Source organism: Procambarus clarkii, chromosome 67 (genome assembly GCF_040958095.1).
Source record: "Procambarus clarkii isolate CNS0578487 chromosome 67, FALCON_Pclarkii_2.0, whole genome shotgun sequence".
In the NCBI taxonomy this organism is placed as follows: Eukaryota; Metazoa; Arthropoda; class Malacostraca; order Decapoda; family Cambaridae; genus Procambarus; species Procambarus clarkii.
This window is the reverse complement of record NC_091216.1, coordinates 23,349,122-23,375,888: the sequence shown is the minus strand read 5'-3', so window position 1 is coordinate 23,375,888 and position 26,767 is coordinate 23,349,122. Positions and strand designations below refer to the sequence as shown.

Below are 26,767 nucleotides of genomic sequence, written 5' to 3'. Positions count from 1 at the left end.
CAACCCTGGGTGAACAAATCCACAAGGGCCGTGACGAGGATTCGAACTTGCGTCCGAGAGCATCCCAGACCTGGGTTGTGAAGTTTATAACAAGCTCATCAACTGTATTCAATGTAAACAAAGCTGCCAGGATTAAGGAAAGATGCACAGGTTTCGTAAGATGCCCGAGTGGTTGATGAACCCTAACACTTGATCAGCCCGAGAAGGCCAAGGTGGAGGTGGAGAGAGAAGGAGAGGGGAGGAGAGAGAGAGAGAGAAGGGGGGGAAGGAGAGGGGGGAAGGAGAGGGGGGGAAGGAGAGGGGGGGGAGGAGAGGGGGGAGGGGGAAGGAGAGGGGGGGGGACAGGAGGAGCTGGTGGAGAATATTGAAGTTGTCACAAAGTTAGACAGTACGGCCAGGTTTAATATGCAAATGAGAACACACAAAATGAATCAGCTTTCATAAATTTGGTCGAAGTGGCCTCAGGGCGTGATAGGCCTCGGGGCACACGGGGTGGGGAGGGTAGGCCTCGGGGCACACCGGGGGGGGGGGTAGGCCTCTTCGGTTACGTTTGCGTTAACATACGGCCAAAAATTGTCGTCCTAGAAAATGAAAGCGGCTGCGCGTAAGTGACGTGCTGTCCCGTTTTCTGTTTTGGGTCCTCTGGTGGTAGGTTAGGATAAGGACACTTTTATGTTGAGCGTTTTGTTGACGTTGTGAAACCTTAGGAGGACGGACTGCACAGTGTGGGTCAGAATGCCCTGACTCCTGGCCCAGTAGTTGGTGTACAAGTCTCCACCTATAGGTAAGACCAGCCCCATCACCACCACCACCACCATCATCATCACCACCAGCACCACCAGCAGCAGCACCACCACCACCACCACCACCACCACCACCACCACCACCACCACCATCACCACCATCACCACCACCAGCACCACCACCAGCACTATCACCACCACCACCACCACCACTATCACCACCACCACCATCACCACCACCACCATCACCACCACCACCACCACCACCACCACCACCACCACCACCACCATCACCACCACCACCACCACCACCACCATCACCACCACCACCACCACCACCAGCACTATCACCACCACCACCACTATCACCACCACCACCATCACCACCACCACCATCACCACCACCAGCACCACCACCACCACCACCACCACCATCACCACCACCATCACCACCACCAGCACCACCACCACTATCACCACCATCACCACCAGCACCACCATCACCACCACCATCACCACCACCACCACCACCTCTATCACCACCACCACCATCACCACCACCACCACCACTATCACCACCACTATCACCACCATCACCACCACCAGCACCACCACCACCACCACCAGCACCACCATCACCACCACCATCACCACCACCAGCACCACCACCACCACTATCACCACCATCACCACCACCAGCACCACCACCACCAGCACCACCACCACCACTATCACCACCATCACCACCACCAGCACCACCACCACCACCACCAGCACCACCATCACCACCACCATCACCACCACCAGCACCACCACCACCACTATCACCACCATCACCACCACCAGCACCACCACCACCAGCACCACCACCACCACCAGCACCACCACCACCACCACCACCACCACCAGCCCCATCACCACCACCATCGTGCATCATACAGTGCAAGATGGGCTGCGAGCACTCTTAACACCCGAGGCGCTGTCTCGTCAGCCACGTTCACTTGTACTTGTGTCCGCCTCCATCTTGATGTCCCTTTGTCAGTCTTCTACCCTTCCCTATTTCCTTAATACCCCCCCCCCCCCTCCCCTCTCTCAAACACCACACACTATATATATATATATATATATATAAACACACATATAACAACACTGAAGCAGGCTAGGCGGGTAGACAGAGTAGCAGTAGAGCAAGGAAGCCATAACTAAGTAGGCCCATAGGAGCTGCCTCGTATGAGCCAATAGGCATTCTGCAGTTGCCTTTGTTCTTATGTTCTTAAGTAATATTACAAACATCCTGACTATATGGAGTCGACGATAGTGTGTGTGTGTGGGGTTCACTGTTGACCAGTAGCCATAGGAAGGAAGTAGTTCATCACCTGGGTGGCGTTCACCGGGGGCGGCGTTCACCGGAGGCGGCGTTCACCGGGGGCGGCGTTCACCGGAGCGGGAAAAATGTTCGGGAACGCCGTCGACACAATGAATTAAGAAACCGTATGGCGCGGGAGGGTGGCCTAGCCGAGCCTAGACGGCGTCAAACTCGCTCTGGGATTCGTCAGGCCTCGGGGGTAACCAGATTGGGTGGAAGGTGCGCCCTCATTGGTCATTTGCGTTTTAATCTGCCCAGTGATTGGCCAGTGGTGACTTAATGGAGGAAAAGGTGGTGGTGGCGGCGACTCCCGGCTTTTGCTAAGTTGATGCCGGCCGCTGCTCCTGCTACCTACATAGTGGAGGTAGACTACAAGGTACAAGCCGCCTGGAGGTAGACTACAAGGTACAAGGCGCCTGGAGGTAGACTACAAGGTACAAGGCGCCTGGAGGTAGACTACAAGGTACAAGGCGCCTGGAGGTAGACTACAAGGTACAAGCCGCCTGGAGGTAGACTACAAGGTACAAGGCGCCTGGAGGTAGACTACAAGGTACAAAGCGCCTGGAGGTAGACTACAAGGTACAAGGCGCCTGGAGGTAGACTACAAGGTACAAGGCGCCAAGAGGTAGACTACAAGGTACAAGGCGCCTAGAGGTAGACTACAAGGTACAAAGCGCCTGGATGAATACCTGGCAGATGGATACTCGCGGAGGAAAGGCTACTTTAAACAAATACGAAAGGAAACCATTGTTTTTTTTTACCAGGACGGGAGAGAGAGAGAGAGAGAGTATGAGGTCGGGGCATGAAGGATACCCGGAGCCCCTCTCTCTCACGCACTTCACACCGCCCTTATCTAATTGATATTGAAGGGTCATTATTGTAGGGGCTTCTTGGCCCCGGCTTAAGTTCCTGTACCCTCCCTGCCTGCCCCCTGGCCCTCTTCAACAAGTGGTACCTCGCTCAGGTAGGTAGATAGCAGTCTACTGATTATGGTGGGGGGAGGTGGTGGGGGTGTTGGAGGGGGGGGGAGGTATGGGGGTGTTGGAGGGGGGGGGGGGGGGAGGCGGGATGCTAGGTAGGTATTTACCTATCATTGTCTACTTGGGAGTGAAAGGGGGTGATACTTGTCTATCATTGTCTATCATTGTCTATCCACATGGGGATAGATGTGGAACCATCTAAAGATATCCTCAAGGTGACAGTGGTTGGCGTTGAACGCACCCACACCTGTATCTGAACAATTGTACCCACTTGTATGTGAACAACCTTGTTCAGGACCCACGCCTGAACGAGCGACCCCACGCCTTCCCCCCCCCCCCCCCCTGCAAAAACACAAACACACACACACACACACACACCAGGAAGCAGCCCGTGACAGCTGATTAACTCCCAGGTACCTATTTACTGCTAGGTAACAGGGGCATTCAGGGTGAAAGAAACTTTGCCCATTTGTTTCTGCCTCGTGCGGGAATCGAACCCGCGCCACAGAATTACGAGCCCTGCGCGCTATCCACCAGGCTACGAGGCCCCCAATAACCTATCATCTGTGCTAACCTATCAGTGACGGTGGGGAAGTGAGGTGTAGCTCCTGGTAGTCCGCTGTTACGAAGCATTTACGCAAGCACTTACGAACGTGTACATCTTTCCTCAATCTTTGACGGCTTTGGTTACATTTATTAAACCGTTTTCAAGCATGAAAAACTTGTTAATCAACTGTTGTTATTGTTATAAACAGCCTCCTGGTGCTTCGGAGCTCATTAAATGTTGAGTAATTGTAAACAAAGCCGTCAAAGATTGAGGAAAGATGTACAGGCTCGTAAGTGCTTGCGTAACTGCTTCGTGAATCCGGGTCCAGAGATCTCAATGGAAGCATTAGAAATATTGCCGGAACGAAGGTGGAGGTATTCAAGAGGCACTTGGACAGGTTCTTGCAAGAAGTGCCGGACCAACCAGGCTGTGGTGGGTATGTGGGCCTGCGGGCCGCTCCAAGCAACAGCCTTGGAAGCCGGTCGGCCGAGCGGACAGCGCGCTGGACTTGTGATCCTGTGGTCCTGGGTTCAATCCCAGGCGCCGGCGGCCCCTGTTACCTAGCAGTAAATAGGTACCTGGGTATTAGCCAGCTGTCACGGGCTGTTTCCTGGGGGTGGAGGCCTGGTCGAGGACCGGGCCGCGGGGACACTAAAGCCCCGAAATCATCTCAAGATAACCTCAAGATCTCAAGATAGCCTGGTGGACCAAGTTATCACAAAAGTCGAGCCTGGGCCTCAGGCCGGGCTCAGGCAGTAGATAACTTAGTAGTTATCTTGAGAGGTTATATTGATGATTTCGGGGCTTTCAGTGTCCCCGCGGCCCAGTCCTCGACCAGGCCTCCACCCCCTGGAAGCAGCCCGTGACAGCTGACTAGCACCCAGGTACCTATTTTACTGCTAGGTAACAGGGGCATAGGGTGAAAGAAACTCTGCCCATTGTTTCTCGCCGGCGCCTGGGATCGAACCCAGATAGTAGTAGTAGTAGATAACACTACTCTTGAAACCCGCTCCAGGTACTGGTAAAGTTGGGTAGTGGTAAGTACTTATTACGGAGTGTGAAGATAGGGAAATGTTAATTCTGTACTAGAGTGTACAGAGCTGCTTTATGAGTTGATTTACTACCAGGCGGGTGGGGGTGTGGGGGTGTTAGGGAGGGGTGTGGGGGGAGAGGTGTGGGGGGGGAGACCACGTGGATGTCTGGGAAGATACAGAGGCCGGATGTGGTCTCTTCCCCTCCCATCCCCCTCCCCCTATCCTCCCTCTATCCTCCCTACCCTTACATCACTCTCCTCTACTACCTTCTCTTCCATTTCCTCATTGTCCCAAACCTCCACACCACCACCTTTATTGTCAACCCCCCTTCCCCCCCCCACTCTAATTGCCCCCCCCCTCCCCCACCGTTCAAAGTAGCACCATCCCATCTTGCCCTCCACAGCCCTCCCCCCCCATCCCCGGGTCCCCCTCTCACCCCTAACACCCTCTAGCCTGATCCGTAAAACACTTAAAGATCTCTCCAAGACAGACAGCAAGAACCTCATAATAGCAATTATATATAAGCTTTTCGCTGCACAGAATTAAGGGTTCAAATTTATGTCTTTGTATGGATGCAATCTCTCAGAAATATAACTTTTATCATAGTGATTCGAACAGTATGACAGGGTGAACAACCCAGCGGGTTTTCTTCCTATTGGGGAGTGTTGTACATGCTGCTATGGTGGTGTGTCCATTCACAGGATGAGTGGCGCTGCCCAATACTGTCACTATGGCGGTGTGTCCACTCACAGGATGAGTGGCGCTGCCCAATACTGTCACTATGGCGGTGTGTCCATTCACAGGATGAGTGGCGCTGCCCAATACTGTCACTATGGCGGTGTGTCCACTCACAGGATGAGTGGCGCTGCCCAATACTGTCACTATGGCGGTGTGTCCACTCACAGGATGAGTGGCGCTGCCCAATACTGTCACTATGGCGGTGTGTCAACTCACAGGATGAGTGGCGCTGCCCAATACTGTCACTATGGCGGTGTGTTCACTCACAGGATGAGTGGCGCTGCCCAATACTGTCACTATGGCGGTGTGTCCACTCACAGGATGAGTGACGCTGCCCAATACTGTCACTATGGCGGTGTGTCCACTCACAGGATGAGTGGCGCTGCCCAATACTGTCACTGTGGTGGTGTGTCCACTCACAGGATGAGTGGCGCTGCCCAATAAACTCGCCCCTCGGGGGCAAAATTTAAAAATTTATGATTCGAACAGCAGGCAAATCACCGTGTGACAAATATGAGCCTGAAATAGACGAAGGTACGTCTATCTGTCGTCATATAGACGACACACACGCAAACATTCACCTCCAAACATTTTCACCTCCAAACACCTATTACTCCAAACATTCAGCTGGGATTGGAGAGACAACTCGGACCAAAAGGATTTACACACACAAATCACAATAGCGTGATGCATCAAATGAATAAATCCACAAGGGCCGTGACGAGGGTTCGAACCTACGTCCGAAGGCATCTCAGACGCTGCCTTAATCGACCAATAAGATTTGTTTTGATGCGGCACTTGGTAATATGGGCAGCAGAAAACGTCCGCAGGTATGTTAGTAATTGTCTGGGCCAGCATTAGGCGAAGTTGGAGTTCCCAGTGGGAGGCGAGTGACGCTAGTGCCGTAACTCCCAGTGAGAGACGAGTACCGCCAGTACCGTAACTCCCAGTGGGAGACGAGTACCACCAGTGCCGTAACTCCCAGTGAGAGACGAGTACCGCCAGTACCGTAACTCCCAGTGAGAGACGAGTACCACCAGTGCCGTAACTCCCAGTGAGAGACGAGTACCACCAGTGCCGTAACTCCCAGTTCTCAACACTCCACCTTATAAACTCCACCATCAGGACTCGGGGGGGGGGGGGTCATCACAACATTATACATCACTGAATGTCCAGTCATCATACTCTCTCCAAGACACGCGTGCCTGGAGCTAGGCAACCACGCTACCCACTCTGGTATTCTAACGACCATCCACTAAGTACGTTAGTGCAGGCGGTAACGGACTATATACCTGGCCCAGTATGACCGGCTGGTGAGAGGAGGGTCCCCCCACCCTCTGAGCTCCACTCACTCACTCACTCCTGCAAGAAAAACCGTTTTATATCCCTCACTTGTTGAAACCTGGTTGTCCCTGACCACTTTCTCTCAGGTCCAGGGCTTGTATACTTCCCCCCAGCTGGGCTTGAGACAGTGTGAGTCTTGAGACAGTGTGAGTCTTGAGACAGTCTTTAGACAGTGTGAGTCTTGAGACAGTCTTTAGACAGTGTGAGTCTTGAGACAGTCTTTAGACAGTGTGAGTGTTGAGACAGTCTTTAGACAGTGTGAGTCTTGAGACAGTCTTTAGACAGTGTGAGTGTTGAGACAGTCTTTAGACAGTGTGAGTCTTGAGACAGTGTGAGTCTTGAGACAGTCTTTAGACAGTGTGAGTCTTGAGACAGTCTTTAGACAGTGTGTCTTGAGACAGTCTTTAGACAGTGTGAGTCTTGAGACAGTCTTTAGACAGTGTGAGTGTTGAGACAGTCTTGAGAGAGTGTGAGTGTTGAGACAGTCTTTAGACAGTGTGAGTCTTGAGACAGTCTTTAGACAGTGTGAGTCTTGAGACAGTCTTTAGACAGTGTGAGTCTTGAGACAGTCTTTAGACAGTGTGAGTCTTGAGACAGTCTTTAGACAGTGTGAGTCTTGAGACAGTCTTTAGACAGTGTGAGTCTTGAGAGACTGTGAGTGTTGAGACAGTCTTTAGACAGTGTGAGTCTTGAGACAGTCTTTAGACAGTGAGTCTTGAGACAGTCTTTAGACAGTGTGAGTCTTGAGACAGTCTTTAGACAGTGTGAGTCTTGAGACACATCTCTGAAGCTTTTCCAGCCTGGTCGTGGGTGATCTGGAACACGCCTCGTATGCCCTCTGTGGTGGAGAGTTGTGAGGGGGGGAAAGTGCTAAGCCAGTACGGCACTATAGCACTTGAAAGGGCCAAGAGGTCGGGACAAAGGGAACGATGTCCAACCTCTTACATAGTCGGGGGATCGAACGCCGACCCTGCAAGGAAGACATAACGCAGGAACGGATGCCACAACCGTGTGTGTTGTTGTGGGCGTTGTACTCACCTAGTTGTGTTTGCGGAGGGTTGAGTTTTAGCTCTTTGGTCCCGCCTCTCAACTGTTAGTCACCTGGGGCCAGATTCACGAAGCAGTTACGCAAGCACTTACGAACCTGTACATCTTTTCTCAATCTTTGGCGGCTTTGTTTACAATTATCAAACAGTTAATGAGCTCCGAAGCACCAGGAGGCTGTTTATAACAATAACAACAGTTGATTGGCAAGTTTTCATGCTTGTAAACTGTTTAATAAATGTAACCAAAGCCGTCAAAGATTGTAAAAAGATGTACACGTTCGTAAGTACCTGCGTAACTGCTTCGTAAATCTGGCCCCCCTGGTAATTGCAGCATATGTGAATACCAAGCCTGGCCTCGGGCCGGGCTTGGGGAGTAGAAGAACTCCCAGAACCCCATCAAGCAGGTACCAGGAGCGAGTGACCGGGCTGTGTCGACGGATCTTGTGCGATACCTGGTTGATGGGGATCTGGGAGTAGTTCTACTCCCCAAGCCCGGCCTGAGGCCAGGCTCGACTTGTGAGAGTTTGGTCCACCAGGCTGTTGCTTGGAGCGGCCCGCAGGCCCACATACCCACCACAGCCTGGTTGGTCCGGCACTCCTTGGAGGAATAAATCTAGTTTCCTCTTGAAGATGATCTCACGTTGGGCTCTATTTTCAGGTAGAGTGTTGGCTGAGTCGTATGGTGGCGGGCCACGTGAGTGTGGGTACTCTTGTGGGGCAGGTGAGTGTGTGTGGGTGCTCTTGTAGGGCAGGTGAGTGTGTGTGGGTGCTCTTGTGGGGCAGGTGAGTGTGTGTGGGTACTCTTGTGGGGCAGGTGAGTGTGTGTGGGTGCTCTTGTGGGGCAGGTGAGTGTGTGTGGGTGCTCTTGTGGGGCAGGTGAGTGTGTGTGGGTGCTCTTGTAGGGCAGGTGAGTGTGTGTGGGTGCTCTTGTAGGGCAGGTGAGTGTGTGTGGGTGCTCTTGTAGGGCAGGTGAGTGTGCGTGGGTGCTCTTGTAGGGTAGGTGAGTGTGTGTGGGTGCTCTTGTGGTGCAGGTGAGTGTGTGTGGGTGCTCTTGTGGGGCAGGTGAGTGTATGTGTGGGTGCTCTTGTGGGGCAGGTGAGTGTGTGTGGGGCAGGTGAGTGTGTGTGGGTGCTCTTGTGGGGCAGGTGAGTGTGTAGGTGCTCTTGTGGGGCAGGTGAGTGTGTGTAGGTGCTCCTGTGGGGCAGGTGAGTGTGTGTGGGTGCTCTTGTGGTGCATGTGAGTGTGTGTGGGTGCTCTTCTGGGGCAGGTGAGTGTGTGGGGGTGCTCTTGTGGGGCAGGTGAGTGTGTGTGGGTGCTCTTGTGGGGCAGGTGAGTGTGTGTGGGTGCTCTTGTGGGGCAGGTGAGTGTGTGTGGGTGCTCTTGTGGGGCAGGTGAGTGTGTAGGTGCTCTTGTGGGGCAGGTGAGTGTGTGTAGGTGCTCCTGTGGGGTAGGTGAGTGTGTGTGGGTGCTCTTGTGGTGCATGTGAGTGTGTGTGGGTGCTCTTGTGGGGCAGGTGAGTGTGTGGGGGTGCTCTTGTGGGGCAGGTGAGTGTGTGTGGGTGCTCTTGTGGGGCAGGTGAGTGTGTGTGGGTGCTCTTGTGGGGGCAGGTGAGTGTGTGTGGGTGCTATTGTGGGGCAGGTGAGTGTGTGGGGTGCTCTTGTGGGGCAGGTGTGTGTGGGGGGTGCTCTTGTGGGGCAGGTGAGTGTGTGTGGGTGCTCTTGTGGGGCAGGTGAGTGTGTGTGGGTGCTCTTGTGAGGCAGGTGAGTGTGTGTGGGTGCTCTTGTGGGGCAGGCGAGTGTGTGGGGGTGCTCTTGTGGGGCAGGTGTGTGTGGGGGGTGCTCTTGTGGGGCAGGTGAGTGTGTGGGGGGGTGCTCTTGTGGGACAGGTGAGTGTGTGTGGGTGCTCTTGGGGGGCAGGTGAGTGTGGGGGTGCTCTTGTGGGGCAGGTGAGTGTGTGGGGGGGGGGTGCTCTTGTGGGACAGGTGAGTGTGTGTGGGTGCTCTTGGGGGGCAGGTGAGTGTGGGGGTGCTCTTGTGGGGCAGGTGAGTGTGTGGGGGTGCTCTTGTGGGGCAGGTGAGTGTGTGTGGGTGCTCTTGTGGGACAGGTGAGTGTGTGGGTGCTCTTGTGGGGCAGGTGAGTGTGTGTGGGTGCTCTTGTGGGGCAGGTGAGTGTGTGTGGGGGTGCTCTTGTGGGGCAGGTGAGTGTGTGTGGGTGCTCTTGTGGGGCAGGTGAGTGTGTGTGGGGGGTGCTCTTGTGAGGCAGGTGAGTGTGTGTGGGTGCTCTTGTGGGGCAGGTGAGTGTGGGGGGGGGGTGCTCTTGTGGGGCAGGTGAGTGTGGGGGGGGTGCTCTTGTGGGACAGGTGAGTGTGTGGGTGCTCTTGTGGGGCAGGTGAGTGTGTGTGGGTGCTCTTGTGGGGCAGGTGAGTGTGTGTGGGGGGTGCTCTTGTGGGGCAGGTGAGTGTGTGTGGGTGCTCGTGTGGGGTAGGTGAGTGTGTGGGGTGCTCTTGTGGGGCAGGTGAGTGTGTGGGGTGCTCTTGTGGGGCAGGTGAGTGTGTGTGGGTGCTCTTGTGGGGCAGGTGAGTGTGTGTGTGGGTGCTCTTGTGGGGCAGGTGAGTGTGTGGGGGGGTGCTCTTGTGGGGCAGGTGAGTGTGTGGGGGGGTGCTCATGTGGGGCAGGTGAGTGTGTGGGGGGTGCTCTTGTGGGGCAGGTGAGTGTGTGGGGGGTGCTCTTGTGGGGCAGGTGAGTGTGTGGGGGGTGCTCTTGTGGGGCAGGTGAGTGTGTGTGGGTGCTCTTGTGGGGCAGGTGAGTGTGTGGGTGCTCTTGTGGGGCAGGTGACTGTGTGTGGGTGCTCTTGTGGGGCAGGTGAGTGTGTGGGTGCTCTTGTGGAGCAGGTGAGTGTGTGGGGGGGCTTTTGTGGGGCAGGTGAGTGTGGGGGGGGTGCTCTTGTGGGACAGGTGAGTGTGTGTGGGTGCTCATGTGGGACAGGTGTGTGTGTGTGTGTGGGTGCTCTTGTGGGGCAGGTGAGTGTGTGTGGGTGCTCTTGTGGGGCAGGTGAGTGTGTGTGGGTGCTCTTGTGAGGCAGGTGAGTGTGTGTGGGTGCTCTTGTGAGGCAGGCGAGTGTGTGTGGGTGCTCTTGTGAGGCAGGTGAGTGTGTGTGGGTGCTCTTGTGAGGCAGGTGAGTGTGTGTGGGTGCTCTTGTGGGGCAGGTAAGTGTGTGTGGGTGCTCTTGTGAGGCAGGTGAGTGTGTGTGGGTGCTCTTGTGGGGCAGGTGAGTGTGTGTGGGTGCTCTTGTGAGGCAGGTGAGTGTGTGTGGGTGCTCTTGTGGGGCAGGTGAGTGTGTGTGGGTGCTCTTGTGAGGCAGGTGAGTGTGTGTGGGTGCTCTTGTGAGGCAGGTGAGTGTGTGTGGGTGCTCTTGTGGGGCAGGTGAGTGTGTGTGGGTGCTCTTGTGAGGCAGGTGAGTGTGTGTGGGTGCTCTTGTGGGGCAGGTGTGTGTGTGGGTGCTCTTGTGAGGCAGGTGAGTGTGTGTAGGTGCTCTTGTGGGGCAGGTGAGTGTGTGTGGGTGCTCTTGTAGGGCAGGTGAGTGTGTGTGGGTGCTCTTGTGGGGCAGGTGAGTGTGTGGGGGTGCTCTTGTGAGGCAGGTGAGTGTGTGTGGGTGCTCTTGTGAGGCAGGCGAGTGTGTGTGGGTGCTCTTGTGAGGCAGGTGAGTGTGTGTGGGTGCTCTTGTGAGGCAGGTGAGTGTGTGTGGGTGCTCTTGTGGGGCAGGTGAGTGTGTGTGGGTGCTCTTGTGAGGCAGGTGAGTGTGTGTGGGTGCTCTTGTGGGGCAGGTGAGTGTGTGTGGGTGCTCTTGTGAGGCAGGTGAGTGTGTGTGGGTGCTCTTGTGGGGCAGGTGAGTGTGTGTGGGTGCTCTTGTGGGGCAGGTGTGTGTGTGTGGGTGCTCTTGTGGAACAGGTGAGTGTGTGTGGGTGCTCTTGTGGGGCAGGTGAGTGTGTGTGGGTGCTCTTGTGAGGCACGTGAGTGTGTGTGTGGTGCTCTTGTGGGGCAGGTGAGTGTGTGTGGGTGCTCTTGTAGGGCAGGTGTGTGTGGGTGGGTGCTCTTGTGGGGCAGGTGAGTGTGTGTGGGTGCTCTTGTGGGGCAGGTGAGTGTGTGTGGGTGCTCTTGTGAGGCAGGTGAGTGTGTGTGGGTGCTCTTGTGGGGCAGGTGAGTGTGTTTGGGTGCTCTTGTGAGGCAGGTGAGTGTGTGTGGGTGCTCTTGTGGGGCAGGTGTGTGTGTGTGTGGTGCTCTTGTGGGGCAGGTGAGTGTGTGGGGGTGCTCTTGTGAGGCAGGCGAGTGTGTGTGGGTGCTCTTGTGGGGCAGGTGAGTGTGTGTGGGTGCTCCTATGGGGCAGGTGAGTGTGTGTGGGTGCTCTTGTGGGGCAGGTGTGTGTGTGTGGGTGCTCTTGTGGGGCAGGTGAGTGTGTGTGGGTGCTCTTGTGGAACAGGTGAGTGTGTGTGGGTGCTCTTGTGGGGCAGGTGTGTGTGTGTGGGTGCTCTTGTGGGGCAGGTGTGTGTGTGTGGGTGCTCTTGTGGGGCAGGTGAGTGTGTGTGGGTGCTCTTGTGGGGCAGGTGTGTGTGTGTGGGTGCTCTTGTGGGGCAGGTGAGTGTGTGTGGGTGCTCTTGTGGGGCAGGTGAGTGTGTGTGGGTGCTCTTGTGGGGCAGGTGTGTGTGTGTGGGTGCTCTTGTGGGGCAGGTGTGTGTGTGTGGGTGCTCTTGTGGAACAGGTGAGTGTGTGTGGGTGCTCTTGTGGGGCAGGTGTGTGTGTGTGGGTGCTCTTGTGGGGCAGGTGAGTGTGTGTGGGTGCTCTTGTGAGGCAGGTGAGTGTGTGTGGGTGCTCTTGTGAGGCAGGTGAGTGTGTGTGTGGTGCTCTTGTGGGGCAGGTGAGTGTGTGTGGGTGCTCTTGTGGGGCAGGCGAGTGTGTGTGGGTGCTCTTGTGAGGCAGGCGAGTGTGTGTGGGTGCTCTTGTGGGGCAGGTGAGTGTGTGTGGGTGCTCTTGTGGGGCAGGTGTGTGTGTGTGGGTGCTCTTGTGGGGCAGGTGAGTGTGTGTGGGTGCTCTTGTGGGGCAGGTGAGTGTGTGTGGGTGCTCTTGTGGGGCAGGTGTGTGTGTGTGGGTGCTCTTGTGGGGCAGGTGTGTGTGTGTGGGTGCTCTTGTGGAACAGGTGAGTGTGTGTGTGGTGCTCTTGTGGGGCAGGTGAGTGTGTGTGGGTGCTCCTGTGGGGCAGGTGAGTGTGTGTGGGTGCTCTTGTGGGGCAGGTGAGTGTGTGTGGGTACTCTTGTGAGGCAGGTGAGTGTGTGTGTGGTGCTCTTGTGAGGCAGGCGAGTGTGTGTGGGTGCTCTTGTGGGGCAGGTGAGTGTGTGTGGATGCTCATGTGAGGCAGGTGAGTGTGTGTGGGTGCTCTTGTGGGGCAGGTGAGTGTGTGTGAGTGCTCTTGTGGGGCAGGTGAGTGTGCGTGGGTGCTCTTGTGGGACAGGTGAGTGTGTGTGGGTGCTCTTGTGAGGCAGGCGAGTGTGTGTGGGTGCTCTTGTGGGGCAGGTGAGTGTGTGTGGGTGCTCTTGTGAGGCAGGCGAGTGTGTGTGGGTGCTCTTGTGGGGCAGGTGAGTGTGTGTGGGTGCAATTACGAACCTACGACACGCCCACAACGCCTCTGCTACCTCATCATTACACACGAATTTCATTACCATCGTCACGTTCAAGGTCATTCCTCACTCCTGTAGAGCACTTTAACTAAAAAAATAAATTCAAAGATCATTTTGACATCGGTAATAACTTAATTGTAGAATGATGACATTAACTGACAACGAGAGAGTTATAAGCGTGGTAAGAAGTAGTGCTTTGGGGGGTTATATCTCGTCTCTTCCAGTTTGATACCTGCTTGATACCTGCTTGATACCTGCTTGATACCTGCTTGATACCTGCTTGATACCTGTTTGATACCTGCTTGATACCTGCTTGATACCTGCTTGATACCTGCTTGATACCTGCTTGATACCTGCTTGATACCTGCTTGATACCTGGTTGATACCTGCTTGATACCTGCTTGATACCTGCTTGATACCTGCTTGATACCTGCTTGATACCTGCTTGATACCTGCTTGATACCTGCTCGATACCTGCTCGATACCTGCTTGATACCTGCTTGATACCTGCTTGATACCTACTTGATACCTGCTTGATACCTGCTTGATACCTGCTTGATACCTGCTCGATACCTGCTTGATACCTGCTTGATACCTGGTTGATGGGGTTCTGGGAGTTCTTCTACTCCCCAAGCCCGGCTTGGAGGCTGGGATGGGATGCTAAAGATGTGGCGAGATGGGAAGGGACGGGGGGGGGGTAGAACAAGAGCCTATGACGGGATACACAAGCCATAGGGGGGGTGTAAGGAAACACATGTATACCCCCCCCCCCCGTGTGTGTGTGTGTGTGTGTGTGTGTGTGTGTGTGTGTGTGTGTGTGTGTGTGTGTGTGTGTGTGTGTGTGTGTGTGTGTGTACGTACATACAAGAGTGTGAGGGGGTCGTAGCTTCATTACACAAAAAAAAAACAAAAAAACTGAAAAAGAGTTTAGATATTCTACAAGAATTGTCCCCATAACCGAGATGCAGGAATTAAGATGGCGGACAAAAAATAACAGAAAATACGAACGAGACATGATCACGGTGTACAAAATATTCCCGGGTGGCAGAAACTGAGGAGGTAGGGAGCCGGTTGACACGTAGAGACAACATATCCAAGCCACACCTGCGTATACACCTGCCTCTATATATCTGCGTATCAAGCAGGTATCAAGGTCCCAAGAGCTGAAGCTCGACTTCCAGTAGCATAGTTAAATAGCAATAGGAAAGTGGCCTAGAGGGAGGAGTCACAGAGGGTCAGGTTAGCGGGGTCGGGCCTACCCCGGGTGCCAGAGGGAGTCAGTGCCAGGGTGGGAGGTGCGGGGGTTCCAAGAGCCTGGTTGACCAGTCCAGCAACGAGGAGGCCTGGTCGAGGACCGGGCCGCGGGGACGCTAAGCCCCGAAGTCAAGCTTAACACCAGGGATGGCCAAGTCGACGGAAGGGCCAGGTGGCGGGGCCCAGGAGCTACACACTGATTAAACGTTTCTTAGTGTAGTAATGATGGGTAAATGTGCCCCCCCCCCACGATCACACTGCACATGCACGCTTTTGCGCACGCAGTTATCGTGAGTAATATATTCACACTCTGTCATGCAGGCAAACACCAAACACACACACACACACACACACGAGGGGGGACACGCACGCACGCACGAGGGGTACAGTTGAGAGGCGGGACCAAAGAGCCGAAGCTCAACCCCCCCCCCCCCCCGCAAGCACAACTAGGTGAGTACGCGCGCGCGCACTCAACACAGATCACTGCTGGAGTATGCGTTCAAATCTCCAGCAGAGGGCGAGTTTAGCACGCGCGTGCAACACGGATACTACATGTTCTGTGTGTGTGTGTGTGGGGGGGGGGGGGAACTAGGAGGACGGGCTGCGTGTGAGCTTCCAGCACAGCCGAAACACATACATCATAATTTACACTCCTGGAAAATATCAGAGGGACTGGTTGCAAGTTGGCACACTTACAGATATACTCAGAGGAATTGACAGGGTAGATAAAGATAAATAGTTTAACACGGGTGGTACGGGAACAAGGGGACACAGGTGGAGACTGAGTACCCACATGAGCCACAGGGACGTTAGAAAGAACTTTTTCAGTGTCAGAGTAGTTAACAGATGGAATGCATTAGGCAGTGATGTGGTGGAGGCTGACTCCATACACAGTTTCAAGTGTAGATATGATAGAGCCCAGTAGGCTCAGGAACCTGTACACCAGCTGATTGACAGTTGAGAGGCGGGACCAAAGAGCCAGAGCTCAACCCCCGCAAGCACAATTAGGTGAGTACTTACGAGACTAGGAGCCGGTCGGCCGAGCGGACAGCACGCGGGGCTTGTGATCCTGTGGTCCTGGGTTCGATCCCAGCCGCCGGCGAGAAACAATGGGCAGAGTTTCTTTCACCCTATGCCCCTGTTACCTAGCAGTAAATTAGGTACCTGGGTGTTAATCAGCTGTCACGGGCTGCTTCCTGGGGGGGTGGAGGCCTGGTTGAAGACCGGGCCGCGGGGACACTTAAAAAGCCCCGAAATCATCTCAAGATAACTCAAGATAACCTCAAGATGGCGACAAGATTTTCAATGCTTTTCCGTCAAACACGTATCATTAAATGCTACTGTTTGTATGAGTATACATTGTAATAGTAGTACTGTATGAAGCATGATTTTTCATAGGTTATGTCCACGCTTGTTAAGGCTGGAACTAGTGAATCCGTCCTGGCTTGAATGATTACAAAACACAATCAAATGTGTCCATAGTAGGAAGGCAGCATGTAAAGGATTTGGGAATAATGATGTCTGACGACCTAACGTTTAAGGAGCATAACCAAGCAAATATTGCGACAGCCAGAAAAATGATAGGATGGATTACGAGAACTTTCAAATCCAGGGATCCCATCACAATGGTTGTACTCTTCAAATCACTTGTGTTGTCCCGTCTTGAGTACTGCTCAGTACTCACTTCCCCCTTCAGAGCAGGAGAGATTGCTGAAATAGAGGGAATACAGAGAACATATACGGCACGCATAGACGAGATAAAACACCTAAATTATTGGGATCGCCTCAAAGCTCTCCAAATGTACTCACTAGAAAGAAGACGAGAGAGATACCAAATAATATACACATGGAAAATACTGGAGGGACAGGTCCCAAATCTACACAGTAAAATAACAACGTACTGGAGTGAACGATATGGAAGAAAATGTAGAATAGAACCAGTGAAGAGCAGAGGTGCCATAGGCACAATCAGAGAACACTGTATAAACATCAGAGGTCCGCGGTTGTTCAACACCCTCCCAGCGAGCATAAGAAATATTGCCGGAACAACCGTGGACATCTTCAAGAGAAAACTAGATAGCTTTCTTCAAGTACCGGACCAACCGGGCTGTGGCGGATGTATCGGCCTGCGGGCCGCTCCAAGCAACAACCTGTTGGACCAAGCTATCAAAAGTCTCACAATGTACCCTATGAGTAATGGTGCAAAGGGTATTAAGAGACAATTCTATAAATACCCTCCAAATAAAAGGGGCTTTGATCCTACTTACATACGTCCTAAATACATCCAAGAGGTACTTGATACACCAGACTGTGGTTTCTACTTGAGACTGCGTGCAACACCCTACCATATTGTCGCCAGCCATCTTCTCCAAGTGCGCCAGAATTGGCAAACCTCTTAAGAAGTGCGGATTTCTTATGTGTTCACTTAGCTCGTCCATGGAGGACAGAAGAAAATGTATATATGCCGGTTAGCATTGTAAATGTCCGGCCACGTCTGTGGTAGATAAAAAAAAAACTCGATTATAGCAACTTAGTGTTTACTAAAGAGTTTACGAGATCGTACAAAATTATAAAGACTCGTAGCGCAACGAAGCTCCTGAGCTGGGTAGTAAGTCCCGACAAAGCCAACTTGATTGACATAAGAGGTACGTATCTCTTAAGTGAGCACGTAAGTCACCTATGAATCCCGGCTCGGAAGTGGGTCAGAGACTGGGCCGCGGGGACACTGACTCCCGAAGTCAGCACAAGGTAAACACTAGCAAGTACTCCTACAGTCTGAGAGAGGCAAGAAGTGGAGGGAGGTGTAGGAAGTGGTGGAAGCCACCTCCAGGCACCTCCAACTACGTCCAGGCACCTCCAGGCACTTCTGGCCACCTCCAGCCACCTCCAGGCACTTCCAGGCACCTCCAGCCACCTCCAGCCACCTCCAGCCACCTCCAGGCACTTCCAGGCACTTCCAGGCACCTCCAGCCACCTCCAGGCACCTCCAGGCACTTCCAGGCACTTCCAGGCACCTCCAGCCACCTCCAGGCACCTCCAGGCACCTCCAGCCACCTCCAGGCACCTCCAGGCACTTCCAGGCACCTCCAGGCACCTCCAGCCACCTCCAGGCACCTCCAGGCACCTCCAGCCACCTCCAGCCACCTCCAGGCACCTCCAGGCACCTCCAGGCAGCACCAACCACCACCAACCAACACCAACCACCACCACCACCACCACCAACCACGACTACCACCACCACCAAACCCTCACCACCACTCACCACCACCACACTCACCACCACCACTCACCACCATCACTCACCACCACCACCACTCACCCCCCCTCACAACCACCACCCCTCACCACTACCACCACCCCTCACAATTACTCACCACCATCACTCACCACCACCACTCACCATCCCCCCCTCACCACCATCCCCCCCTCACCACCACCACACTCACCACCAACTACTCACCACCACCATCCCCCCCCTCACCACCAGCACCTGGTGGCCGGCGTGGCTGGTGTGCCCTACACATGGTTCACACCTCTACCCACTTGGGTCACAGCGGGTCGCCGTTTAGCAGTAGTGACACGGCCAGGCTGGGGCTAATGAGGCGAGCGAACACTTGTGGCGAGGTGAGCGAAGGTTGCGTACTGCCCACTACAAGGCGTCCAGCGCCTCTGCAATAAACCAAACTTTGATGGCACCACCACCTTGTGTACTACCACCCCCCCCCCCCCCCCGCCACCATTGGCGGGATGGCCGGCCTGCCAGGGGTGGCGGCGCCGGACTTGGACCTTACGGACGTGTGTGGATTACGACTCTCTACATACCAGGCCAGATACTACCCCTGCGCTTCAGGCTTCATCTCGTCCCTCTCCACACTGTTACCAACCCCTGTGCTGCTGCTGCTCCCTACCACCCCCCCCCTTACCACCCCCTCTACCACCCCTACCCTCCCCTCTACCACCCCCTCTACCACCCCCTCTACCACCCCCTCTACCACCCCCTCTCTCCCCCTACCACCCCCTCTACCACCCCCTCTACCACCCCCTCTACCACCCCCTCTACCACCCCCTACCACCCCCTACCACCCCCTACCACCCCCTCTCTCCCCTCCTACCACTCCCTCCCCCTTGCTTAATAACAACAGAAACAAGATCACCACCACAACCACCACCACCACCACCACCACTACCACCACCACCACCACCACCACCACCACCACCACTACCACCACCACCACCACCACCACCACCACGGGTTGTTCACCCCGGGGACAAATGCGAGAGGTTTGCACCTAGATCTTTATATAGCGCCTGAACTAAGAGAAGTAAATACCCAAGACGGGATAAGTGACATGATCAAGATATACAAAATGCTGAGAGTATTGGACAAAAATTTGTACACACACATTGCCTCTTTAAATTATTTGGAAATGAGGCACGAGAGTATAATGAAACCTGGAGACGCTCAGGTACTCACCTGGAGACGCCCAGGTACTCACCTGGAGACGCCCAGGTACTCACCTGGAGACGCTCAGGTACTCACCTGGAGACGCGCAGGTACTCACCTGGAGACGCCCAGGTACTCACCTGGAGACACTCACCTGGAGACGCCCAGGTACTCACCTGGAGACACTCGCCTGGAGACGCCCAGGTACTCACCTGGAGACGCCCAGGTACTCACCTGGAGACGCCCAGGTACTCACCTGGAGACGCCCAGGTACTCACCTGGAGACGCCCAGGTACTCACCTGGAGACGCCCAGGTACTCACCTGGAGACGCGCAGGTACTCACCTGGAGACGCCCAGGTACTCACCTGGAGACGCCCAGGTACTCACCTGGAGACGCCCAGGTACTCACCTGGAGACGCCTAGGTACTCACCTGGAGACGCCCAGGTACTCACCTGGAGACGCTAATGACTCTTAAGAAATGTAAGGAAATGCTCGCATTCTGTCCGGGTGGTCAGCAGGAGGAATGTACTGAAATAAGTAGTCGCGGCCGCCGCCGCCGCCATCCACAACCTCCAAGGCCAGACATAACAAAGAACTCAAATGTCAGTCAAGTATAAGAACAAAGACATCAACAAGAACACCCCAGAGCAACAAGGGGGTGGATATGCCCTTTACACCCCTGACCGTACCCTATAGTCACTGTTGGGCATCTATACCCCCCCCAACCCCCCCTTACCTGCCACCTAATTAAACCTTTACCCCATCCTTAAACCCCAACTTTCACGCCTTCCCCACCTTCTCCAGTTTTCCCCACCCTACCTTCCCCCAACCCACACTTTCCCCACATTATGTAGTGTGGGGGAAGTGGGGAAAGATTACCTTCTGTTTGAGGTAATTACCACTTCCCAGGCCACTGCTGTAGGCACTGGAAACCACATATACAATCAAATGTGCCCATACTAGGAAAACAGCATGTCAAGGATTTGGGAATAAAGATGTCCGACGATCTAACGTTTAGGGAGCATAACCAAGCAAATATTGCGTCAGCCAGAAAAATGATAGGATGGATTACGAGAACTTTCAAATCCAGGGATCCCATCACAATGGTTGTACTCTTCAAGTCACTTGTGTTGTCCCGTCTTGAGTACTGCTCAGTACTCACTTCCCCCTTCAGAGCAGGAGAGATTGCTGAAATAGAGGGAATACAGAGAACATATACGGCACGCATAGACGAGATAAAGCACCTAAATTATTGGGATCGTCTCAAAGCCCTCCAAATGTACTCACTAGAAAGGAGACGAGAGAGACATCTAATAATATACACGTAGAAAATACTGGAGGGACAGGTCCCTAATCTACACAGTAAAATAACATACTGGAGTGAACGATATGGAAGAAAATGTAGAATAGAACCAGTGAAGAGCAGAGGTGCCATAGGCACAATCCGAGAACACTGTATAAACATCAGAGGTCCGCGGTTGTTCAACATCCTCCCAGCAAGCATAAGAAATATTGCCGGAACAACCGTGGACATCTTCAAGAGGAAACTAGATAGTGTCCTTCCTTCCTAACTATCACACCCTGAAGAATTGGTGTACTGCCTCCACGTGGCTCTACACTGAGGCCCAAATATTACTTTGAAAAGCTTGGTCATCCCCCAACCTGTGTTCCAAGTGTTGGTGATGACTGACACACCAGGAGCCGGTCGGCCGAGCGGACAGCACGCTGGACTTGTGATCCTGTGGTCCTGGGTTCGATCCCGGGCGCCGGCGAGAAACAATGGGCAGAGTTTCTTTCACCCTATGCCCCTGTTACCTAGCAGTAAAATAGGTACCTGGGTGTTAGTCAGCTGTCACGGGCAGCTTCCTGGGGGTGGAGGCCTGGTCGAGGACCGGGCCGCGGGGACACTAAAGCCCCGAAATCATCTCAAGATAACCTCAAGATAACCACCAGGACAAGGTTGCTACACGGCACAAAACTGTTACAACAACGACGGCTACTTCACTAGGTGGTAATCTTGAGGTTATCTTGAGATGATTTCGGGGCTTTAGTGTCTCCGCGGCCCGGTCCTCGACCAGGCCTCCACCCCCAGGAAGCAGCCCGTGACAGCTGACCAACAACACAACAACACAACCTAGGTACATATTTACTGCTAGGTAACAGGGGCGTCAGGGTGAAAGAAACATTTTGCCCATTTGTCTCCGCCTCTACCGGGAATCGAACCCGGAACCTCAGGAATACGAATCCGAAACGCTGGCCACTCAGCTGACAGGCGCCTCCACCAGTGACATGTCCCCACTCCATGAAGTCCAACAACCAGCTAAAGACTTAAAGGGCTGAGGGGGGGAGGGGAGAACCGCTGTCTGTAGACACCATGGTGCCTGGTTAACATGGTGCCTGGTTAACATGGTGCCTGGTTAACATGGTGCCTGGTTAACATGGTGCCTGGTTAACATGGTGCCTGGTTAACATGGTGCATGGTTAACAACTTCCCTCACTCTCCAGTCACAACGACAAAACCCCGTCACTGGCAAGTGTGGATAGACCAAATAGCCCCTTACAGTACCTCAAGGATCCTCTCAGGATCTATTATCAAAATGATTCATATAATCCACGAAAGTGACTTACCTTGATTCCAAACACCAACTTGGTATGTATGTATGTATATAATATACACACATATATATATATATATATATATATATATATATATATATATATATATATATATATATATATATATATATATATAGACGTGGTAGTGGCGCCTCAGCTGATAGGTTGGCATTGCAAACAGAATCCGTAAGCCCTGATAACCAGCACACGGATATAAACAGGTATCAGGGTATCAGGCAGGATGCTGGGACTCGAGATTAATAGAACAAGAATCAAAATTCACGTAAAGGACAGACTCAAAAAAAAGGGGGGGGGGAAGGGGAAGAACTAGCCTTAAAATAACTGGTTCTATATAGAAACTGGTACTATATAACAAACGTACTGTGTACAAAGTTACACTTTGTACAAAGTTTGTACAAAGTACAACGTCTTCCGACATGAGTACACCCAGATCCTTTACATTGCCTTTCCATTCTATGTTATGATTTGACTGAGTTTTGTACGTGGTTTCCGTTTTTATATTTTCATTTTTTTCCGTAGCGCATGAGCTGGAACTTATCTTCGATAAACACCATATTATTTTCTGTAGCCCATAGAAAGACCTGACCTATATCTGATTGGAGGTTTGCCGTGTCCTCTATGTTGTCTACTCTCATGAAGATCCTAGTGTTATCTGCAAAGGATGATACAGTACTATAGGTTGTGTCCTTGTCTATGTCCGATATGAGGATGAGAAAAAGTACTGGAGCAAGCACAGTACCCTGGGGGACTGAGCTCTTCGCGGTTGATGGGCTGGATTTTATTTGTTGACTATTACACATTGGGTTCTGTTGGTCAGGAAATTGTAGATCTGTCTGCCTATTTTTTCCGGTAATTCCTTTTGAATACATTTTGTGTGCAATAACACCATGGTCACATTTATCAAAAGCTTTTGCGAAATCTGTGTAAATTACATCAGCGTTTTGTTTGTCTTCCATAGCATCTAATGCCATATCATAGTGGTCCAGCAACTGCGACAGGCAAGAGCGATCTGTTCTGAAACCATGTTGTCCGGGGTTATGGAGATGCTGTGATTCCATGTATTTTGTGATCTTACTTCTTAGCACTCTTTAAGATTTTTATGATATGTGATGTTAGTTCTATCGGTCTATATTTTTGTTGCTGTTAACTAGGCAACAAAAATCAGGCAAGAAAGAGAGGGCTAGGCAGACTACATATTTGTGGATTGCCAGAAAGCCTTTGACATAGTGCCACATGAGAGACTAGTGCACAAGCTGGAGATGCAGGCAGTAGTGAAAGGGTAAGTACTTCACTGGATAAGGGAGTACCTAACCAACAGAAGACAGCGAGTCACTGTGAAAGGTGAGGTCTCGGAGTGGCGAGACGTTACCACGGGAGTCCCACAGGGATCAATCCTTGAACCTATACTGTTTCTGGTATATGTAAATGATCTCCTAGAGGGAATAGACTCGTTTCTCTCAATGCTTGCTGATGCAAAAATTATGAGGATGATTAATACAGGAAGATAGTAGGAGGCTACAAGATGACCTAGATAAACTGAAAGAATGGTCCAACAAATGGCTACTAAAGTTCAACCCGAGTAAATGTAAGGTACTGAAACTAGGCGGAGGAAACAGGAGGCCAGACACAGGATACCAAGTGGGAGATGAAGTTCTTCATTAAACGGACAGAGAGAAAGATGTAGGAGTTGGTATCACGCCAAACCTGTCTCCTGAAGCCAACATTCTTTCTCCCTGATGCTCCTGTTACCTAGCAGTAAATAGGTTCCTGGGAGTTACAGCTGCTGCGGGCTGCTCCCAAGGGTGTGTGTGGGGGGGGGGGGGGGGGAATAAATCAGTTGATTGATTGACAGTTGAGAGGCGGGCCGAAAGAGCAGAGCTCAACCCCCGCAAGTACAACTAGGGAATACACACACACACACACACACACACACACACACACACACACACACACACACACACACACACACACACACACACACACACACACACACACACACACACACACAGGTGGAAACTGTGTGCGCAAATGAGCCACGGAGATATTAGAAAGAACTTTTTTAGTGTCAGAGTGGTTGACAAATGGAATGCATTAGGAAGCAATGTGGTGGAGGCTGACTCCATACACAGTTTCAAATGTAGATATGACAGAGCCCAATAGACTCAAGAACCTGTACACCAGCTGATTGACAGTTGACAGGCGGGACCAAAGAGCCAGAGCTCAACCCCCGCGCAAGCACAAATAGGTGAGTACACACTCCAAAAAAAAAAAGAACTGCCGAACAAACTTGCATACGTAGGCAAGAAAAATGACAAAAAACGTGGTTCAGTTATACTAAATTATCATCCTCCCAGGATAAAAAAAAAAAAATGAAAAAACAGCCAAATTATCCCTCTACCATTTTCTCAGACTATGCTGTAATGTGGTTAAGTGTAACACTGCGTTACAGTAATGAACACAGTGTGTGGCTACCTGGGGTTGGCCGGGGGTGTGTGTTGGGGGGGGTGGGGGGGGGGGGGGGGGTGGATGACCTTGTAAGCCAGTAGCTGAAGACGCTGCCAAGCGCTCCCGGACAAGTCTTAACCCGGAGCCCAGGTGCGAACGCTAATAAGCATTCCTTGTACCTGGTGGGCTGGCTCCTTGTACCTGGTGGGCTGGCTTCTTGTGTCTGGTGGGCTCGTTCCTTGTACCTGGTGGGCTGGCTCCTTGTGTCTGGTGGGCTGGCTCCTTGTACCTGGTGGGCTGGCTCCTTGTACCTGGTGGGCTGGCTTCTTGTGTCTGGTGGGCTGGCTCCTTGTGTCTGGTGGGCTGGCTCCTTGTACCTGGTGGGCTGGCTCCTTGTACCTGGTGGGCTGGCTTCTTGTGTCTGGTGGGCTCGTTCCTTGTACCTGGTGGGCTGGCTCCTTGTGTCTGGTGGGCTGGCTCCTTGTGTCTGGTGGGCTGGCTCCTTGTACCTGGTGGGCTGGCTTCTTGTGTCTGGTGGGCTGGCTCCTTGTACCTGGTGGGCTGGCTTCTTGTGTCTGGTGGGCTGGCTCCTTGTGTCTGGTGGGCTGGCTCCTTGTGTCTGGTGGGCTGGCACCTTGTACCTGGTGGGCTGGCACCTTGTACCTGGTGGGCTGGCTCCTTGTGTCTGGTGGGCTGGCTCCTTGTGTCTGGTGGCGCCTCTGTACCAAGCGGTGTATACTAAAACTTAATATATTAAAGTATACTATTGTATAGTATAATAAAAATACACTTTATTTGTACTTTACTATACAACTTGAGTCGCATCTTATCTCAAGAACGGCGAAGAAGGTTAGGTAGAGAAATAGAAACAATTGAACTCAAGCTACAAGAATCATGCAAAACCCAGCAGAGGCAAAGAGAGCAAAAGGCCATCAGTGAAATAGAAATCCAAAATACTTTTTCTCCTGTGCAAAATCAAGATCAAAAACCACATCTAGTATCGGGCCCCTGCGAAAGGGAGATGGAACTTTCACAGATGACAACAGAGAAATGAGCGAGTTACTGAGGAAGCAGTACGACTGTTTCCAGCGAGTCATTAAATGCACTAAAGATTGATAACCCAAATGAATTTTTCATGGATCAACCAACATGAAAATCCATGAAAATCTAAATTTTAATGGATTTACCAGCATCAAATCATATATCAGACGTCACCCTATCCCCACTGGATTTTGAAGAAGCCTTAAACAGTATGCCTATGCACTCTGCACCAGGCAGAGAGTTTGTACAGTGCTGTACTTTGTACAGTGCTGTACTTTGTACAGTGCTGTACAAACTACAGCACTGTAACATCATTAGCAGATGACCCTATGATTTCATGCGAGTTGACAATATAGAGGACACGGCGAACCTCCAATCGCATGTAAATCGGGTCATTCAAGGGGCTACACGAAAATAATTTGATGTTTAATGAAGATAAGTTCCAGCTCCGGCTCTATGAAAAAAATGAAAATTTGAAAACGGAAACCATATATAAAACGGAATCAGATCACACTATTGATAGAAAAAGGAATGTAAAAGGTCTAGGCGTAATCATGTCAGACGACCTTACCTCTACAGAACACCATAAAGTAGCTCTCACGACTGCAAGATAAATGACAGGTTGGATAACAAGGACCTTCCAGAAAAGGGTTGCCATTCTAATGATGATACTTTCAAGACACTAGTGCTCTCTAGGGTGGACTATTGTTGCACGCTAACAGCCCTACTCAGAGCCGGAGAAATTGCTGACCTGGAGAACGTGCAAAGTCCTTTACTGTTAGAATTCACTCTTGAGTCATCTTAATTATTGGGGATTGATTAAAAGTGATATATCTGTATTTTCTTGAGTACAGGCGGGAGAGATACATAATAATTTACACGAGGAAAATAGTAGAGGGGCTGGTCCCAAACCTGCACACAGAAATAACACCACATGAGACCAGGAGGCATGGCAGGATGTGCAGAATACCCCCGTTGAAGAGCAGAGGTGCAACAGGTACTCTGAGAGAGAACTCTATCAACATCAGAGGCCCGAGACTGTTCAACACGCTTCCACTACACATAAGGGGCATAACTGGCAGACCCCTTACAGTGTTCAAGAGAGAACTGGATAAGCACCTCCAAAGGATACCTGATCAACCAGGCTGTGACTCATACGTCAGCCTGCGAGCAACCTCGTCCAACAGCCTGGTTGACTAGTCCAACAACCAGGAGGCTTGGTCGACGACCGGGCCGCGGGGACGCTAAGCCCCGGAATCATAGCAAGGTAACAGGAAGGTAAGGTACTACAGGGCGTGTACAAGGGGGTTGGCGTAGGTGTGGTTAATGTTACCACCATCTGATATTGTGGTAGAGTAGTTATGGTAGCTGTTGGGTAAATGGTTAGGTAAGGTGGTGTGTGTACTGTGGTGTGGGGGAGGGTCAGGGTGTGTGGAGGAGGACACACTGGAGGAGGAGGTCATGGTGTGTGGAGGAGGA

General features: G+C 52.4%; 1 protein-coding gene across 7 annotated transcripts in view; it reads left to right on the top strand.

Annotated features, from left to right (window-relative positions):
• Positions 1-26,767, top strand: part of LOC123767687 (collagen alpha-1(I) chain) — a 484,084-nt gene that overhangs the window by 329,560 nt on the left and 127,757 nt on the right. Inside the window, exon 2 of one of the 7 annotated variants that reach the window (XM_069310461.1) lies at positions 8,461-8,519. The exons of the other annotated variants lie outside the window; for them this stretch is intronic. The gene's annotated coding sequence lies outside the window, so the exon portion shown is untranslated. The remainder of the gene's footprint in view (positions 1-8,460; positions 8,520-26,767) is intronic. 7 annotated transcript variants of the gene reach the window in all.